Genomic DNA, 7,074 nt, shown 5'->3' on the forward strand with positions numbered 1-7,074 from the left:
TACAACTTGTTGTAACTGATTGCAAGGCAAAGAATAGATGGATAGATTTATGGTTTTTAGGTGTATAATATTCCTATGAGTAACAATAAAGCTTTGTGACAGTGACAGACAGCAGCATCCTTTCACTATAAATAAAATGAATGTGATGTATGTGTAGGTCATAAAATCTTAGCCATGCAGTTGTGCAATGCTAACAAACACCGAGACCTCTCATACTTCGACAATACAGTATGTGTCTGCTGTGTAGGAAAACAATGAATAATAAATATTGCTTCAATAATAAAACCTTTAATTGTAACCATAATTATGTGGCCAATATGAAGGCTATATATGCCACAGGCAAAAAAACAAAAAACAAACAAATTGAAAACTGAATAGCTATGCACCGAACCAGTATAGTGTTTGGACAAAAAAAGACAGAAAAAGATAACAGCATGATACAGTTATAAAATGTAAATATACCTTAGTACATTAATCAGGCATGTTGACTGCTGATATTTGTTGGAACAAAATCATGCATTTTTTTAGTGACATGTTTGAAATGAAACTGGAACTGTGAGAAGATTTATATAAAATATTTAGAGTATCAGACATTTAAGAAAGAGATGGCATGGTAGTTACATAGTTAGCCCTGTCACCTCTCACCAGTGGGACTTGAGACTCTGCCCAGGTTCCAAGTTTGTGGTGCTTGCATGTTCTCCCTGTGTTGCTGTGGAATTTCCTTTGGGTACTCTGGTTTTCACCCCCGCAGTCCAAAGCATGCTTAGGTTAATTGGAGTTACCAAATTGCCTGTATGTGTGTGTGCCCTGCAATGGGTTGGCTCCCCATCTTGGGTTGCTCCGTGCCTAAAGGCTCCAGTCCCACTGCAACCCTGAACAGGACAAACAGATACAGAAAATGGATGGATGGACATCATAAAGAATATACTTTAAATGAGTATAGATGCTTTCTACACACAGCACTATAACCAGCATTGTATCATTTTATTGAGTCAGGGTTGTTGCTTGAGCTTTACTTATAATATAATTTTACTAAATGCTATTTAACCCACTCCATGAACAAAAAATATATGATTCCAGCATTACCCATCTCTGTTAACTTGAAGTATGATTGCATGCTTCTAATATGTAGGTGTGTATTTTTATGGAATTACCAATATCTGTTTTACATACAGTGCCCTAGGTTAGGCTGAGTGGAACACAGTTTATTACCGTGTGATTCAGCTTAAGCAATTAGATATGATATGTGAACTTTCTTTTCACTGGAGAAAACCATCATAATAAAGATATATAATAGTACTTCAAATAAGAGGATGTCATTTCAACCCATATTCCATATTTCAACATTTCAAAACCAGGGAAAATTGTTTTATTTATATCTACATGAGTGCATGCACGTGTGTTTCTTAATGATGCTTATTGTCAGTGAGCCTTTTGGGTTGTTTCTTCTCAAAATAGGCCCTACCTTTCTATCAGGCCTTGTCTACATTTTCCACAATGTCGATGAGGTCCAGGAATGTTGTCTGCGGGATTCACAGAAAGCAGTCAGGTCTTTGTATTTCCATCCTCACTGGAAGCCAGGGAGGGCTGGTGTATCAGCTGGGGTGGCTCCCTGATTTGCACCCGTTAGCACAGTTGCGTCCCATCACTACATGCAGGTGTTTGAATCCTGCATTCTTATTTAGTGTGTATGGAATTCCCATCCATCCAAAAATTCAGAGTGATTTATATACTCTCATATGCCGCTAGGCTTGTACCCCTCCTTCCTTGATTTCCCCTCAGGGAGCAATAAAGTTTAAATCCACAGGACTGTAAGGGAAACTTGCAAACTGAGGCCATACTTTGCCTGGAAAAACTGGAGCAGCACTACTTGCTGGGCCACCATGTTGTACAAACACATTTTTGAGTATGTTTTACTTATATATATACTTATATATAAATATATTAGATATTTGCTTTATGCTAAATTGCAAAATATTTATGTGTATATGTCTATATGAAAAATATGCAAACATATTTTTTGAGCATGTAAATTTAGAGGACCAGAAGGAATAATTAAGGTCAATCAGCAATTTAAATAAACATAAGTTTTGTGGAAGAGCAATGTGTGAACATTTGAATGTTTGCTCATGCTGAAATTGCTAAAGAAATTAAAATTTAAGTTTCTCATAAACAAACAATAATGTATGTCTGCTGATACTGCTACTGATGCTGGCAGGAAATAGTCAGACAATGAGCACATGCAAACAGAGCCAGTGTAAAACCCCCCCCATCTACCCCTGTCCAAGTCACTGCTCTCAGTTGTGCCATACATAGACACTGCAACCTCTTCAACTACTCATTCCAGCTTTTAGCATAAACCAGAGGGAAAAGCTCTGCTGCCTAAACCCAAACTTTGTCTTATTTACACCTGTATGTTGATTCAGAAATCTCTGCTAATGGTGGAATCTGTTCTTGATAAGCAATTTGAGATTTTGACAGTGAGGTTGCCTAAGTTCATCAAGGAGGAGGGAACTGGCACTGGTCAGGTCATATTTGAAATTTTGTATACCTTCTACATTACATTTTAATCAGCTGACATCTTTATCGAAAGCGATACGCATTTCCAAAATAAATCAAAAACATGCCTACTGTATGACAAATTTATAACAGGTGTAAATATTACTACAGCCACTTATCACTTTCTTATAATACTCATCAACCATAAAAGGAATGACTCCCAGTCAGTCAATAATAAAACAATCCTGGGGGCCCACTGTTATTGGCTGATTAAGAAGTCATCCAAAAAACCTGTACCTAACTGTGGCTCTCCATGGATCAGGCTTGCCACCCCTGTGTTAGTTATGTTTAGGTTCTGTTTTTTTTCATTTTAGTCAGGAATGTCAATACAAATGACTAATTTAATACAAGGAATGAAACACACACACACAATATGATAAAAACCTGTTATTTTGATGTTGTGAGGACCATTTTTCAGGTCCCCACAAAGATTTGTGAATGCAATCAAAAAACTAAAAATGCAAAAAGTCTTGTATTTTGTTTGATTAGTAATGGTTAAGGTTAGGGCTAGGAAGGGGTTATGGTCATCATGTTGGGATTAGAGTTTTCTCCATAGAAATTAATGGAGAGTCCCCACGAAGATATAATTGCTCACCTGTGTGTTTGTGTGTGTGTAAATATATATGTATGCATGTATACCCTGCCCTGCACCTCTGTCTTCCGGGACTCCTGTGACCATACTGTACAAAAAGGATGGATGGATGGATGATAATAGATGTTTCTATTCTGTAACACTGTCCTTCATATTTATCTATGAGTGAAGGTGTTCCTGACACTTATTCTCTGGAACAAAAAAGGGTGGATTAGAGTTTTAATTCAAAATAACATGAAGCATGATGGTATGTTTTCTTTAAACATTGCATAAAGCAACGCTTGATATTAAACTGATGTATGTGCCTAGAATACAGAACAGGCGTTGAAGCATGTACAAGCAAGATGACCTGTACTTAAAAACACAATAACTGTAGAGAGGCTGAAAGAAATAATAGATATGCAGAAATTTTGAAAGATCTACTAATCTGACCCACATATACTATATGGGTGTTTTGTGCATAGCCTAAAAATGACTTTCCTAATGTGATATAACTATCAGCGGAATGTGTTGACAACCACTTGTAATGAAAAGGCAACACCTAGCTAAAAAAAAACAGCATGCTATTATCTTCTTGTGTGAGTGGAATGTCTTGTATGCATGTATTGCATATAAAAACATTGCGAAAGCAGTATAGAGAAACCTAGACATACACACACAGATGACTGAAGATAAGTTTGACCAGACAGTGGTAAAAAATCCCAGAAAGAAGTTGATCTTGAAACGCAAGATTTTTGTTCCTTTGTATTACCAAAATGAAGATCGAGACAAACAATATCCTGCAATATTCATTTTGTGAATGTATGGGGATAAATTGTGCTGAAATAGTTCAATATGCCACAACACAATATTATGATCTATAAAACAAGTTTCTGTGTATTGTCTATATATACAAAATAAATAGAAAAAAATAGAGTACATTGCTATGCACATGGGGGCCAATTTTCATCAAAGAAGGGCATAGCTGCACGTTATTTTCACTTAACGCTCTGTCCCATTGTCAGGAGTTCTATACGTGTTTTGGGAGGAGAAACACCAAAATATGGGCATGTCGTATGTAAATGAATTTGCTTTGCATGCCCAAATGCAATATTAGTGTTCAGAAAGCTTAACATGTAACAAATCAAAACTTTTTACATTATAGGCCTACATTTAGAAGTAAAGCTTACAGTCCAAAAAAGCTTGAGAATAATTCATATAATTATATGAATTATACAACACAATAGTATACAGAAATATATAAATATATTCAAGTGTATTACCATTAGGCAGGATTCAAGGGATTCAGTCTGCCTTGTCAACACGCCTAGGAAATAAATCAATTAAATGACTGTATAGGTTTAAAGGAATTTCTGTGTCCTAGCAAACCTACGCCGCAGTGCATCAGTACTTGCACTTCTGTGACAGTGAGACAGAGACTTGGTGCAGTTCAAGTGACTGTGGGCCATCAGGTCCCCGTGCAAACAGAGAGAGAGTTTGGTTCACATTGTGAGCAGCAAAACTCGTTTCCAGTGAGCACTGGACTCCACCAGGACTGCGTTTTGTCATTGGTTGTGTTCATAACTTTCATGGACAGAATTTCTAGGCCAAGGGGCGGAGGGGTTCGGTGGCCACAGGATCGTGTCTTTGCAGGACTGCGAACTGCAGCATGCACTTGGGGGAATGAGAATCAGCACCTTGAAGTCTAAGGCGATGGTTCTCAAGCAGAAAAGGGTGGACTGCCCTGTCTTGGCGGGGGAATGAGTGGCTGCCTCAACCAGAAGAATGAGTTTCCTCTGCAGGGTGTCTGAGCTAAGCCTTAGAGATAGTGTGAGCAGTTCATACATTTGGGAGGAGCTGCTTCTCTGCAACGAAACGAGCCAGTAGAGATGGGTCTCGCATCTATCTAGCATGCCTCCTGGATGACTCCCTTTGTACTGTAGGTGTTTCGGGCATGTCCAACAGGGAGAAGTCCCTGGTTTAGACCCAGAATATGCTGGGGAGATTATATCGTCGTGACAGCTAGGGTAAGCCAAAATATTGTTATTGCCAATCCTTTGCCTGTAACTTTATATATCTATTTCAATGAATGATAGTAATCCAGTGAGGTAACTAAATAGAAGATAAAGATTAAACATTCAAAAAAGTCGGTGTACCTCAGCTTCATTGTCTTTGCTTGTTTCCATCATATTTTTGGAGTCTTCGTGTATCCCATCTTGCCTTGTGCTGACATACATCAAGTCACAGGACTGGTCCTCTTTAATGGAACGTAGGCTTTCTACTGGAGGAAAATGCAAATCCATTCATACCATAGCCCTGATTTAAAAAGAAACCAATAAAACCAATTAGTTACAAGGCATACCAACATCATCGCATTCCATGGGGGGATCATTTATATTTTGAGATTCCTGTTCATTGATAATCCCGCATTTTGAATCCACTGTAGACTGTACCTGCAGTGTAGACTGATCTACATCATCAGTAACTTCATCTGAAAGAAAAACAATGGTTTACTAAAAGTTATATTTTTAGTGATTTATAAACACATTCATAATGCATTATGACTGCCATAGAGCACTATAGATACATATATAATGCAGTACAAAGAATTCTTACACCAATTATTATAATGCATTATAAATGTACTATAGTGCATTATAGATGAGAGCTTCATAAAGCATTTTGATATTTATAGCTATGTTTATAATGCTTTATGAATGCATTATTTGTTATGAATGTGTTTATAAATTACTAAAATGTGGTCTTAACTAAAGTGTTACAAGAGCAATATTAGTCACATAAGGTCCATTAATATCCAGCTGTACATGCATAGCACTGTTTGATTAACAGTGCTGGGAACTCACATGTCTCCTCTTCATCTACTTGTCCAAACAGGGTTAGCTTCCCGGTCTCAGCCGAGGCCTGCAATGGAGACTCAGACCATTGTATTTCTTCCCTTCCCCTGTCTTCTGAATCAATGAAGGGAACTTTTTTTTCTGTAAAGTCATTTTTTATATAGCCATACAGTATATTATACCTGCTCCTTGAGATCTGTGACTACCATGGCTGACTCAGCGTCAGGATGATGATCGATGAAGGCAACTCCAGACTCCTCTGTTGAATGGATAGCTATGTCTGTTTTAAGTGCTAGGGTATGGGGGTCTGAACCTGTTTTTAAGTTGAATAAACCTGCTTTCTCTTCCCCACACTCTTCATTTTCAACTCCTGGTGTGCTGCCTAAGTCTATTTCATGAATGTCCACCTTCAAAAAATAAGAAGATCATTTATGCAAGACTTTTATGCAAGACAAGTTACACTTGATTGTGCAAATATTTATTTATGGTTTTTCCTAATTTTCAATATTCCTTTAAGCATTTTACAATATATATGTCTATATGTATATAAATATGCACACACACACACACACAGAATGAGAATCATTTCAGTTAACCTGAAAAAAAATGGATTTAGAAACAATGCGTGGTTAGCATTACATATTTTTAAAACAATATGAAAGAAATGTGTTTATGAATGTTGTGTTTTAACAAAATAAAACAATTCTGGAGATAAGTTTTTGTTCAGGTTCACTTCTTTTTTGTGCTCAGATTGCAGTGTAGTGTGATACACACCTCAAGATCTTCCAGATCCACATCACTGCTTTTCAATGAACTTGCATGTTCTGAAAAGAAAATTCACAAGGAACTGTTCAGCTATACATTGAAAAGTCCCCTTGTAACTGACATACAGCATTCAATACTGATGCACTAAGCAGCTTCCTGGAATTTACTTTACTGGGCCATGAGTGTTTCATACTTCTATAGAATGCATGTGATATTCACTATGGAAGTTATATGTGGCATCGTATATATAACAGTACTCTTTTATTCTTTTTGAAAATGTTCTCAGTATGTAAAATATCGCATTAATTTAAAAGGGAAACTGTA

At 37.1% G+C, this 7,074-nt stretch overlaps 2 long non-coding RNA genes across 2 annotated transcripts; both read right to left on the reverse strand.

The window, feature by feature from the left end:
- Window positions 1-268: 268 nt before the first annotated feature.
- On the reverse strand, window positions 269-4,092 carry LOC125746890 (uncharacterized). The gene is made up of 2 exons (XR_007399085.1): window positions 1,466-4,092; window positions 269-872 (listed from the first exon to the last, which is right to left on the reverse strand). It is a non-coding gene; the product is annotated as an uncharacterized LOC125746890 (long non-coding RNA).
- Window positions 4,093-4,100: 8 nt separating this feature from the next.
- Window positions 4,101-6,161, reverse strand: LOC125746889 (uncharacterized). The gene is made up of 3 exons (XR_007399084.1): window positions 5,995-6,161; window positions 5,493-5,621; window positions 4,101-5,411 (listed from the first exon to the last, which is right to left on the reverse strand). It is a non-coding gene; the product is annotated as an uncharacterized LOC125746889 (long non-coding RNA).
- Window positions 6,162-7,074: the final 913 nt, after the last annotated feature.

The sequence above is a fragment of the Brienomyrus brachyistius genome, chromosome 7 (assembly GCF_023856365.1).
Source record: "Brienomyrus brachyistius isolate T26 chromosome 7, BBRACH_0.4, whole genome shotgun sequence".
Classification (NCBI taxonomy): Eukaryota; Metazoa; Chordata; class Actinopteri; order Osteoglossiformes; family Mormyridae; genus Brienomyrus; species Brienomyrus brachyistius.